Here is a 13,658-nt window from a genome sequence, read left to right as displayed (position 1 = left end):
AGGTTCTTCAACCAAACGATGAGCTGAAAACATTGGCATACCTCAAGTCCAGTGAATGTGAGCCCAAACTCTGCAATCAATATTATATGCTGGATCTGACACCCATATGCAAATATTACATTGATGCATTGTTCAGATTGCCATTCAAACCAATCCATAAGAATGACTGTCTTTTCTCTCATCAGAGACATAAATCATATTGAAAAAACAGACATGTTACCCTTGAGGTTTGCATTTCCCTTAAGTATATTTGCATATATTTTGATGATTTTGTCATACATGCAAGAACTTCCTATAATTTCATTCCTCTACCATCAAAGCGTAGGAGCTGAATTGCTGACTAGGTAAACATCAGCCAAACAGTACAGCAATCCTGCCTGTTCAATGTTATTATGATTGAATGTTAATTTTCTGTTTGGTCGCAATGGCTTCCTTCTTGGGCTCAATCTTGTTTTTAAGGATTTTCTGAATTCTGGCTTCTGTAAACAGTGACCATCATCTGATCTCATCCTAATGATGAACAGCAACCACACTTTGCTGATCATCAGTAACTCAAAAGTAAAGCACAATCCCTCACTGTTTACTTTAAAAGCCCTCCAGGGGAGCCATTGTGTCCAATTACCTGCTAACACATGGGTTTGATTCACACTGAATATTGCAACAACCAAGCCAAGTTCATTCACTGGCATGCATTTTGCTAGACTATTTGCAGGAGAAAAAAAGGGGAGAGAGCTTTATCTGTGATTTTTCATGGGGGTAAAATAAGGAAGAGTATTGAGAGCTAATGGCAAGGAGAGCTTTTCCTAGCTTCCATTGTTTCCCCAGAATCCATTTCAGTATGACATCATCACGTAGCATCATTCCTGAATGAGGGCTTGGGGAAGAGAATCAACCATCAGATACGTCAGGGTCACATTCCATTTCAAAGGAACCTTTTTAAATGTCAGCGCTCCAAATTTCAAGCCAGAAGTTCTTGGCTGAGAAATGCTGGTTCAGTCCTTCTTACTGTATACCTGATAACCTAAAACTGTACACCTGTCTCAGCACTAGGTCTGAAGCAATACTAATGCTCTAATCATACTATTATCTCTACAAAGGCCCATTCACAAATGCTCAACCTTCCTGAATTTCTCCAAAGTTCAGTTCACCAGGCTGCTCCTCTGACCTGCAACCTGCTTGTCCATTCATTCAAGCTACGAAAGCGTGCATTTCCAATGAGAAAAGTGCACATGTTCAGAAGTGTGCACTTCCCCCCTTGATGGAAGGATGAAAATGCTGGTTTTTATGTATGCATTTTTAAAGTGCATCTTTTTAAGTTCACACTCTTCACCCATTGAATAAAGAACAAAAATGTCAACGTAATATTCACTTTTTCGAATGCACTTTTTCAAAGAAAGATGCTTTAAATTGTGCATTTTAAAAGTTCACATTTTAAAGTGCTCATTTTGTGAAGTTTACGAACTTGCAAACTTTTCTGGTGAAGAGATGTTGCTTTTCATCTTTGGGCTTGTGGGCCTGACATTTCCGTTTGTAAACATAAATGAAGTTCTCATACACTGGTATGTCCATCTCAAGCCCCACATCAGTGAATGAGAGCCAAGTTTAAACAACAATTGCACTTGAGCCTAATCCTTCTTTCCAAATTAAAAAGAGCATGGAGGAGCGATTACAGCAAGGTCATGGCATCTCACCACTCTTTTTTCTCCCCTCACATAATCATCCATTTAAGGCCAAACTACATGTTACGTAAATTGTGTTGCTAAGGCTTAGTTCAGTGTTTACTCTTGTGTACAACACACATAGCCCAAATTTGAACTGGGGCCACAGCACTCCAGGAAAGAACTGTAGAGGCATGGTTCATCTCCTAATGGGTTCCCACCTCTTCTATATGCACCTTCCTCATCACCCTCGAAGGCCTACAAATCAGCTGGAGGAGGCAGGGGAGGCAAGCTGGTAGCAAATATGTAGCAGGGTATCCATTCCTACCAGGGACGCAGAGGGACTTTAAGTCCCAGTCCACGCAGACAGTGAGAATATGCTATGCATGTCAACTTCCACCATGGAGAAGGCCTTCAATGATCACATGATGCACTAACAAACCACAGAAGATGGAATCACAAAGCGCATTCACATATTACACTAAGCCATCCTGCCAATAACCCGCAGCAGGTGAGCTGTCATGAAGCAACCCACAGTGCACCTGATACATGAGCTTTTGCATTACAAGCTTTTGCTACCCCTTCAGTCCTCCTGCAGGTACCCTAGAAGATACCACAGGTGATCCCAGTTGTCTTCCTGCTCCCCGCTGCAATTACAAGCCATTTCAGGTTCACCATGGTTTTTCTTCCCCCATTTCAATTTTTTTCCAGGTCACAACAGTCATGATTGTCAAGCTGCCTCTCAAGATCCCTGTATTGACTGCTAGAGACAGTTCCTTCAAAGAGCCCCAGTGACACCTTGGAGGGGCTGCTTGTGGTTGCCAGGTCATCATGATCATCTTATCCGTCTAAATGTCCATAAATGCTTACAGGTATTTTTGTAACCTGCACTGGTGCAGCTATGGATGCTCACAGCTACATGGGTGTGGAAATGCAGAAATGCACAGGTGGGCAACAGGTGGGGCTTAACTGCTGATAAAGTCCAATAGGTACCCACCTGGGCATCACCTCACAGTGACAATAGGCATGTTTCTTTCTTTCATTGGCTATTTCTGACATCTGTCAAAAGACAAGATGTCAAATGTAACCAAAAGTTCAGTGATGAAAAGCGGATGACACAACATGTACCCCTTCTCAGCAAGATCCTCAGAGAGCGGATTTGGGGGTGGGGGTTAGATTCATGTATCCCCTACACTTTTTCCCAAGATTCTGTTTTTCAAGAATATGCAAAAGTATGAGCTATTCCAGTTTTTACTAAAGCAGATACCTTTGGCAACTGTCAGAGGCAAAGCTCAATGTTTCAAGTAGGATTTAGAAAGGGTTAAAACAATTAGCAGGAACATGAACAGGTAGAGAAGGTCTATATACCTCTATACCATGGGTCCTCAAACTATGGCCCACGGGCCGGATCTAGCCCACCATGCCCATTTATCCAGCCCGCCATAGAGGTTTTGGACTCGCCGTGCGCATACACCATGGAGATCCCTTTCTCTGAGCAAGTCCAAAATTATCTCCTTGCGAGCAAGCCGGCGTCTCACCGAGCAAGGGGATAGTTTTGGACTCACTCAGAGAAAAGGATCACCGCGCACATCGCCTTGGCGGCCCCCGCCCATCACCGGCACCTTTCAACTGGCCCCCTGTTGAAAAAGTCTGAGGACCCCTGCTCTATACTTTTCTCCCCACACTAAAAAAGGTCACCCCTCTAACCCCTTTTTAAAGCCAGTTTCACAAGCCAAGATCAAAACAGGGATGGTGAAGACAGCCTTAACAACCAGCTTTTCTGATCTGAATAGAAATAAGGTTTAAATGAAAGACACCCCACAGCAAGTACCAAAATGGCTCACCATCTTGGCGGGGAGGCGCATGCGCCAGCTCCCCCAAGCGCTAGCACAGACCACCACTCAGAAGCCCCCCGACAAAGCAGCAACAGGGGCTTGCCACCCCTGCAAAGCAGCTCAGCAGCAACTCTCCTTGGCCACGGATGGAGCAGATCACCAGGGTAGAGGAAACTTGATCACCCATCATGGATACAACAACCCCTACAATAACCCACGGGTTATTGCTCACAAACACGCCACCCTAGCTCCAGGTTCACTCAACCCGCAATGGGTCCCCATGCAGTGCAAACCCAGTCACTGAAAGGAATGGATGTGCTTCTAGTCCAAGCTCCGCTTTGTGCTGGAAATCAAGGAAGGCTTCAGAAAAAGTTGTGTGTACTCACACAGAACAGACACGCAGGATCATGCCCCTAGGGGGGCTGGCACAGGAAGGCTCCTGCTTCATGGCTATCTGCAAAGAAAGCCCACAGCCCATTTTCATTTGGATCCCATATAACGCAACATTATTTTTGTTTCATTATACAATGCATGGGAAAGCCATCTGCAACCCACACTCTATTTGCTATGAAGATTTTATTGCCCTCGTGGCAGTCGCATTATCAATTTTTTCCCTTTTATGTAGCATATAAGTACAGTTACCTAAGAACACACAAAAGAACCCCCTACCCTGCCCGGCTACAGCCTCTATTTGCACATTTCCAGTGGATTCGAGGATTAACATCAATATCTATTAGAATCTCAGCTGAAGCCCATCTCAGGCAATTACATTTTTAAAACATTCCTACACTTTTAATTCAATATTTTCCAAGAGTTTAGTGAAGTCATTTAGATTTGAACAGCTGTCATGCCTCATCCGAGGATTATCTCTCTAAACCACGTACAATTTGTATTCCAGTTTGTTAACTTTGGGGCGAATAAAAAGCTATTACGAAAAAGTAGCATTCATAATTACACCCTTGAGTGGACAAAGAAAATGCAGTGATTCTAGACGGTAATTATTTACACAGGCGTCAAAAGGGATTACTGGGTTACCTTTATGACAAGTTTCGAGCCGGATCACACAAAGTGGAACTGTTGTGGAGGGTATTTCAGTTGGGACTTCTCTGGGTCCACTCAAATGCAGTAAAATTGAACAAAGGCAGCTTAACCTCCCCGCAAACTCCCCGAAAACACTTGTAACATTCATTCAAACAGTTCTAAGGGTAACTATGGTCACAGATTTTTGCTTCAGGAGGGACAAAGAAATATGGTAGCCAACTATATAGGTACACAATTCCAAAACAATCTTAACTGTTATGTTCTCAGAAGTTGCATTTCAGTGATTTCAGAGATATTTGATTCCAAGCAGGCACTGCTCGGTATTGCAGTCTAAAGTTGGGCTCGCCTGGCCCCAGTTTAGATGGTGCAACAGACATGCAGAACCCCAAAGCCAAGGTCCAAATGCAGATCTCCAGGAATCCCACTCCAGCCCGCAGGGATTCCTTCCCCTGATCCCAGATCCTTCCCTCACCACATACTTCACTGGCTTTTGTGCTATTTTTTCTTTGTATTGGAAAGCTTGGAATACCATCCTGGGGCTTACTTAGAGGTGGTAGGGCCATTAAACTAAAATATCCTGGTATTGATTTAAACTAAAATATGCTGCCGCTTTTGCTTTCAGACCGGCTCACTATTGGAATGTGACTGCAAAACAGAATCTGTCCCACAGGCTGAAAGAGCCGCCCCAGAGCACCACAGTCAACTGCATCCTGGTTTACCCAGTCGATGGATCCTTCTGAAGGCCAAAGCAACGATGCACAGTCCTGCCCATCATGCATTTAAAATAACTTGCAAGGCAAGCCCAAGGTCTGAATGCACAAGAACTGAATTCACATAATCCTCTTTTCCCACCTTTGCTTTCTCAGAGAGGAGGACTGTGTGAATTCAGCCCTGACACTTTAATGGGCCTCTGTGTGATAGACACTGATTACCCAAGGAGTAATGTTAGGAGCAGACATGTAGAGGGAAACATTTTTCCTAACGCTCAAACACAGGGTCATCCCATGAAATGGACTGGTGAGAGGTTTAGGACAGATAAAAGGCAGGACTTCTTCATACTGCATATAGTTACATGATGGAATTCACTGCCATGGGAAGTGGTGACGGCCACCAATCTGGACAGCTTTCAAAGGGGACTGGGCACATTCATAAGGAAGGAGGCTATCAGTGGCCTTAGCTGACTGATAGCCTTGCTGACTGTGGGCTTCCTCCTTCACCAGAGGTGGCCTGTTGCTGAGGAGCTTGAGCAGGGAGAGGTCTTATGCCCATCCTGCTGCAGGGATCCTGCGGGCAGCTGGCTTGCCTCCGTGTGTACAGAGTGCTAGACTGGATGGGCCTTTGGTCTGATGCACTAAGGCCTTTCTTATACTCTCACGCAGTAAAATATCTGCTCTCCCCAATTTTCCACCTCATTAACAGGTAATGACTTAATATGAGATGGATTGAATCGGCAAAGGAAGCCACAGCCTTGAACTTGGGAGAGCTGTGATGGACAACACATTTTGGAGGACTTTCATTCATAGGGTCACCATAATTTGGAGACAACCTGACAGCCCATAACAACACCAGGCAGTGAACAGAAGGGATGCATTTCACCACTTTTTAGGAGGTGGCTAAAATCAGTTGACTGGCTTGCAGCAAGCACTTATCTTCTGCCCCACAAAGTACACATATATTTTTAAGTGCTGCCTCCCATGACTGCAGAAACTTTTCTTCTCTGTTTCTACAGTTCTGGACTGCAGCAGGTAGGTAGCATCCTCCTGAAATGAGGCTTGTTCTTATTACAATAAGTATAATTCTGGGAATAAGACATGTCAGCCAGGGCTGTAACATCTGCCTGTGGGGCTATTGGCTAAAATATGTTGAGGTGGGAAGAAAAGGCTTCATAACACTCTGGAATGGGGCTGGGGGGGGGGGGGAACCAGACCACATAGTCAGTGACTTACCAGACAAGCTTGAGGAAGGAAGTTGTTCACTCTGGAGATACTCCACATCCCCTCAAGGTACTGCTGAGCCTGGATGGTGACTGAGCTCAACGCCCCACTAAGGCCACTGGGAGCCACCGTCACTTGAACGCTGGAGTTGGGAAAGCCGCCTGTGCCCTGCGGCCACCCCACTCCCTTCTTCCTCTCCGGGCTGGAGAAAAGGCTTCCGGTTTTGCCGGACTGCCTGCCCACCTGCCCAGCCACAAGAGACAGGTCCCTCGGAGAAGACACGGTGACCACGTTTTGGGAGGCAAGTCTGGGCAACACGGCGGCCACTGCCACGGCACTTTGTGGAGGGTCCGCTGCCTCGTGGCAGCCAGCCTGGTCGAGGCTGTGGATGACCTGAATGGCTTCTTGCTTCAGCTGGTTCAGGTGGGCCGCGCAGACATCACACCTGCTCTCTCCTTCGCTCCTGGGTTTCTGTAAATATTCAGGCACTTGAAGCTTGTCCAAAATTAAAGCTGAGAATCGTGGGTCCTGCGGAACAAACGGAGAACAGAAGCAGAATGAGCTGACGCCAAGGCAAACAGTGGGCAAAGCCAAAACAAACCATGGGTTACGGCAGAAATAAGAAACATAGGAAACTTGGACAGAGCCAGGGTCAGCGCTGTCCATTCTGAACGGCATTGGCTTCCTCCCCTCAGCTGGTCTCTGAATGTTTTAGATGGAGAAGCTGGACACACGGACCTTCTGGGGCACTGATCTATGGCTGCTCCCCAAACGAAAAGTCAGGCTGTTGGTCCATCTGCCTCAGTAGGTCCTACTCTGACCCGCAGTAGTTCTGCACAAGCCCCAGCAGAAGTCTTTCCCAGTACTTTCTACCTACTACTTTTAACCCAGGTCGCCAGTGTGTTGGGACGCTTTGATTGTCAGACTGAGATCCGGGTTCCATTCCCCACACAGCCATGAAGCTCAATGGAGAACTTTCAGCCTGACCCACCTCACAGGGTTGTTGTAAGAACAAGATGGACAGGAGGAGAGTGACTTCTTGCAGGAAATAAACAGGGCGCAAACAGAATTATTAATTAATTAATTAAACACAGGGCTGGGGAACATCAGGCTCATGGGCCAAATCTAGACATCCTGGAGGTTCAACCAGTTCCTTCATGGTCCCCCGGAATGCCATGGCCTTTCTCTTGGTTTCTCCATCTTTATTTTTTTTATTTATTCAGTGAAAGCTTTTCTATCCCATCCCCTACAGAACATCTCACGACGGCTTACAACATCTTTCTTTTACCACTGATCATTGAGTGGTTTCCCTGTTTTTGTGGAGTCCAGTCACTACCCTGTTCTTCAAGGGTGAAAGGCCTCTCTGAAGGCAAAGGAAGAGCTTACTCACAATAAGAGCTTTAAACTACACTATGGTGGCTCTTGGCCTATTTTTGGCCCTGCCCTCTCTGTCTCTGGGCACACCCACCTCTGGAATCAGCTTCCAAGAGCTCCTCCAAAGCCAAGTTCAGCCCTTGGCCTAAAAGAAGTTCCCCAAACCTGTTTTAATTGTATCTGAACCCCTGCATTCAAACCATTACGTTCAATTATTCAAATCAACTTCATGTGTTACTCCCCACACAAAGCATGAATCTGCCCAGGCAGTTATCTGCTATATACCTTCATAGAAACATATTGGTTCAGAAGGGGTCTCCCAAGCCATCTAGTCTGACCCCCAGTTCCAGCTGGTTCTGCTCATGACATGCCTGCCATGTGCATGTCCAGCCTATCCTTGAACACCCTCACCAATGGGGCCTCAACCACCTCCCGTGGAAGCCCATTCCATGCCCTAGTGGTCATGGTTTGCTGATCTGGCCTGTGTTTGGGGCAGATGATTTCACTGGTTCTTTGTACCCAAAAGGAAACCATTTGATGGTTTCCAAAGCTGAAACACTACAATAATCACACACCTTCAGGGAAGTAGCTGTTGTGTCTCTGAATGAGTAACAAGAATAGGCTTGTCTCTTTCCAATGGGAAGTGCCCAAGGTATTTATTGCATCCACAAAGGGTTGGATTAGATGACCTCTGAGGTCCCTTCCAACTCCATGATTCTATCCAATTCTTGCTCTTCCACAATTTAAGGAGAAACCATGTTGGGTCCAAGTGGGAGCTGGATTTCTTAGTTTAATTCAGCTGTCAGTAGTCTAGGAAACAACAATCTATACACCCCCTCTTCTCGCAGGATGGTTGCTGTATGTATCAGGCTATCCATACACTCAAGAAACACTTCAGTTCCCAAGCTGGCTCTCCTTGGCTGATTAATAAGCAGCATCTCTCTATAATGCCCAGCATGAAAGTGATTATCAGGCGCTAACAGTGAAGCTTATGGTGCACTTGATAACTGCTTGTCTACTTGCCTTTTAATTAGCTTTCCTTTTAATAAAAAGATCTAATATGCAGATGTCATGCTCAGAGACAACCTTGGTACTTGCAAGAGACTCAAAAAAAGGGATTAAAAAGAGAGTGAGCATGACTTGTGAACAGTTTTTTAAATTATTGTTTCTTCCCACAGTTTGTACATCTCTTATCAGGAGGCCAGAGATGGAGTTATATCCTTTTTGAGGGAGTCAAGGGCGAGATGAATTAGGGATTGCTATTGCTAGTATGTACAATCCTGCCAGTCTACCTTTGGTAAACAGGTTTGGCAGGCTTTTGCATGACATCAGAAACCTGCCAAGCCTCTTTGAGCAAGAGGCAGCAGTGGAACAAACTGCCTATCATCAACATAGGAAGCTAGGCCTGTCTCAAACTACTTTCTACCACTGTCTGTCTTCAGCGGAGACTTCCAATCATCCATGGAACTTTGATATTTTCTGCTACTACTTCCTTACGCTACAACTGGTTTGATGAGAAATACAATTGAAGTCTGCAGCTGCCTTCCAAGGTGCTGTGAAACACACACCAAGAAGCTGATTTAAAGCCATCACCCATTCCATTTCCACTCAGCAAGCGTCTCTCGTCTTTTAATTCGTTTCAGAGCTCGACAGATTCTCCACATAACCTTCGCCTCCATCCTCTCCCAAGTCCTTCATTTGGAAACGCAGCAGCCTATCTCCTAAAACACGCCAGGGCTTGCTTCCCCAAGCAGGACTATCATGGGGATTAAAGCAAAAGATTAAATCCAGCTCAGTTGTAAATCTACAGCTAACATTAATGCCCTGTAACGGACCTGGCCAACTTCAAGGGCTCATGTTGAGCTCTTTAGACAATTAAGGTTTTAAATGAAAGATCAGAGCCCGGCTGATAGCTTGTGTGTTTAATTCTAAGAAGTGGGGGGGTGAGCTGGGGGACGCTTTAATTTCACTTGTTAGTAATGAGGGCAGACAAAGCAAATCACCTATCTGAATTAGGACTGCTTCCAAGTCATCCTCCCAAATTAGCAACCCTTTCAAAAAACACAGACTCTCTCTCAAAGCCTTCCTGCTTTAATGCTGAGCTGCAAATACTCTCCAGGAAGCAAATATCCTATTAAAAATCCACTTTCTTTCCACTTTTAATTAGGGCATACATCTAAAGTTTTCCTTTTTTTTAATGTCCTGCCACTGATACTCAGAATTACTTATTACCCTCTTTCGGTTAAGGATCGCTTATGGCAGTAAATGATCAGTGCACTACTTGTAATTATCTCTCAACTCCAAAAATGAAATTAGGAAAACAGCCATGCATTTCCCACTCACTCACCTGCCTGGGAGGCACCAACTGCCTGGAGGCAAAGAACCAAGTAGCAACAGCATTTGGGCTACACCTGATAACCACCTTTGCCCACCAGTAGTAACTAAAAGGTGTCTGCTTCCGTCCTTCTACATTAAGCCTGGCAGCTGCCATAGCCTTGTGGTTCTGCTTCCAGACAAGGAAACTGAACACAACGCTATGATGGCTGTGAACACCACCTCCTCCCACTCCTTCCAGTGGCTCTTTACGGCCAGGAAACTGGGCACACCAGTGAGCCTATTCAGCCATCACCAAACTGCCTGATACTTCAAGGAAGCAACTGTAGGCCAGGCTGGAATTCACATCTGCTGTAGGTTTACACTGCTTAGGAGGAGGTGGGGATGAATGGTAGAGCACCTGCATGCAGCAGGTAGGAGGTTTGATTGCCGGCATCTCCAGGTATGGTTGGAAAGCCCCCTCCCTAAATCCCAGGAGAGCTGCTATCAGATAGTATTATTAATACTGAGATAGAAGCACCATAGATCTGAGTCAGTACAAGGCAGCTTCTGATGCTCCAATTCCTGCTAGAAATGGCAGCATTAAACCACATGCTCCCAGGTGAAGAGCTCCTAGCACTGTGGAGCAGCAGGCATTGTGCAATGTTTCCTTCTGTTTTTCCCTAATGGAATTTCTGCAGCAAGAAGAAGCCGGAAGTGGTTGGAAAACAAGTGCTGGACAGTGTTGCTTGGATGCTCTGTAAAATTCCATGGGAGGGAGGTAATGTAATAAACCTCATCTCGAAGTGCCCTGTGGCCCAGTTTGCAAATTATGACAACCCACTTTTAAAAAATGGATTGTCGCAAGCAAGGGGAACGGCGCGCACAGCCAGGCAGCTTCCACTGAAAGCGGTCATAAGTGCCCAACAAGATTCCGTGTGTCTTGTATGGCAGCTCCCCATGGCCAAAAAGAGTTGTGTTCCGGGCATCCTGCAAAAGGCTGAACTTTACATGGTTGCATAAAGTTAACATACATTCACTAATTCACAAAGCTATGTGTGCATTTATTCAGCCCTAGTACAGTTCATATGCATGATGTGTATCCTGGATTATATGGAATTCCAGTCTCTGGGAACAAAGGAAGGTGTAGGCAGATTCTCCTAGCCATCCAAAGGAATGTACATATGGATTAGTTTCAGACAACATGAATACCCGCATTCAAGGGTTCAGTGCAAGCTCTTGTTGAAAAGTGAGTTGCCCTGCATCTAAACTCAGCTATGCTAACAAGCCACGGCAGCTTAATCATAAACAATCCATGAAGATAGGCCATAGTTTGTTGTCGAGCTGTGAACTGTGGGTTATTTACCATGGTTCGTTAACTCAGTTAACAATAACCCTAATATATACGTTATCAATATAACAATAATAACAGTTACATAGCTGGTATGGTGTGGTGATTAAGAGTGCAGGTCTGGGACTTAGACAATCTGGGTTCTAGTCCCTGCTCAGCCAAGGAGCCAAGTGAGTGATTTTGGGCCAGTCACAGACTCTCAGTCCAACCTACCTCACAGGGTTGTTGTTGTGGGGATAAGACTGAGAGCAGGAGGAGGACAATGATGTAAGCTACTCTGAGATCTTTGTAAGAAAAGAAGTGGGATATAAATTTAGACAGCATACTAGAAAGCAGAGACATCACTCTACCAACAAAAGTGTGTATAGTCAAGGCTATGGTTTTCCCAGTTGCAATGTATGGCTGTGAAAGCTGGACCATAAGGAAGGCTGAGCACTGAAGGATTGAGGCCTTTGAACTGTGGTGCTAGAGGAGACTCCTGCGAGTCCCTTGGACCGCAAGGCGATCAAACCGGTCAGTCCTAGAGGAGATCAACCCTGGCTGCTCTTTAGAAGGCCAGATCCTGAAGATGAAACTCAAATGAGAAGGAAAGACTCCCTGGAGAAGAGCCTGATGCTGGGAACAATAGATGGCAAAAGAAGAAGGGGACGGCAGAGGATGAGGTGGCTGGATGGAGTCACTGAAGCAGTTGGTGTGAGCTTGCATGAACTCCGGGGGATGGTGGAGGACAGGAAGACCTGGAGGAATGTTGTCCACGGGGTCACGATGGGTCGGACATGACTTCGCGACTAACAACAATAACAAATATATCTAATAAATAAAGCATTTGCCCAGCATTTCAGCAACAGCTTCGCTGACAAAACATGTAAAGCTGTATCATCTGTTGCATCAGGCCTCAATTTGACACAATTCCCTGCATTATGCTTTGAGAGCCAGCAGCAGATACACCTAGAAACCTTTGCAAATGCCCCCAAACCATTAGGGGGAAAAAGCAATGGCTGCAGTTACTTGATGCCTCATTATTCCCCTTGCACACAGACAGGTCGTGTATAGTGTATTAGCAAACTGATTGATGAGTTCTACTGAAAGACGTTTTAATTATGGCTTTTCACTCTCTCTGGAAATGGAGACCATGGGGAGAGAGTGTGGGATCGGGGAGAGGCTTTGAAGTTTTACAGGAAGTTGCATGTGGTCGGGGCAGAGGAAAACCCCTCCTCTTCCAGCCTGCTGGTTTTCTAAATATAACGAGAGATTGGATCATAGTTAGAAGCCAATGAAAACAGCGACAACATTTGTGTACCAAAAATACCCCCGAAGACACACTGCCTGTAATAACAAAATAAAGTACAGCTAAGCATCATGCACTTCAGCTGTACCATAGGGTGTGTATTTGCATGTGCAGATAAAGGTATAGATATATTTATTTTTAGAATATATAGCTATTCCAACTATCTGCGAAGTAAGAAAAGATGATACTGACAGGTTTTTTTGTTTGTTTTTTAATAATAGGGCTCACTCAGCCTTCCAGACTTGGTGCCCTTCGGATACACTGGATAGCAACTTCCATCATCCCCAGCAGCCACAGTAGCCAGGCATGATGGAAACTGCAATCCAAAAAAATCAAGCTGAAAAAGGCAACATGTAGCGCTTGTCTGATGACACCAGAATGGTGCTAACAACCAGAAGGACCAGCCTTGTTCAGCTCAAGACTGTGACTTCTCTCTCACATTTGGGTCTTTTCTTTCCTAATGGACTTTCTACAGTAAGAAAGAAGACAGAAGAAGCAGTGGGAAAGCACGAAAGAGCTAAGCAGAAATGATAGCGCCTGCAGCCCACTAAAATTATATGAGTGAACAGGGAGATGAGGCGATAAAAGCCTAATCTAGAAGTACCCTGAAAAACTGGAGAGAAGTTTAACCCTTCCTTCTCAACCCAGCTGCTTTGATGAAAAACAGGGATTTTCAGAGATCCCATGTCTTGAGTAAACTCGCCCCAAAATAGATCTACACTAGGGAAATTTCAATTCATCTAAAATTGCTACCGTAAACTCTGGTTTATCTCTATCTGCCACACAGGGAGATGTCTTCTCGCAAGTTCGATCATTAGTCCATCTTGCCCAACAGCAGCTTTTCCAGCCTGCCTGGAGATGCCA

Source organism: Varanus komodoensis, unplaced genomic scaffold (genome assembly GCF_004798865.1).
Source record: "Varanus komodoensis strain SLA01 unplaced genomic scaffold, ASM479886v1 scaffold3, whole genome shotgun sequence".
Lineage (NCBI taxonomy): Eukaryota > Metazoa > Chordata > Lepidosauria > Squamata > Varanidae > Varanus > Varanus komodoensis.
This window is presented reverse-complemented; position numbering follows the sequence as displayed.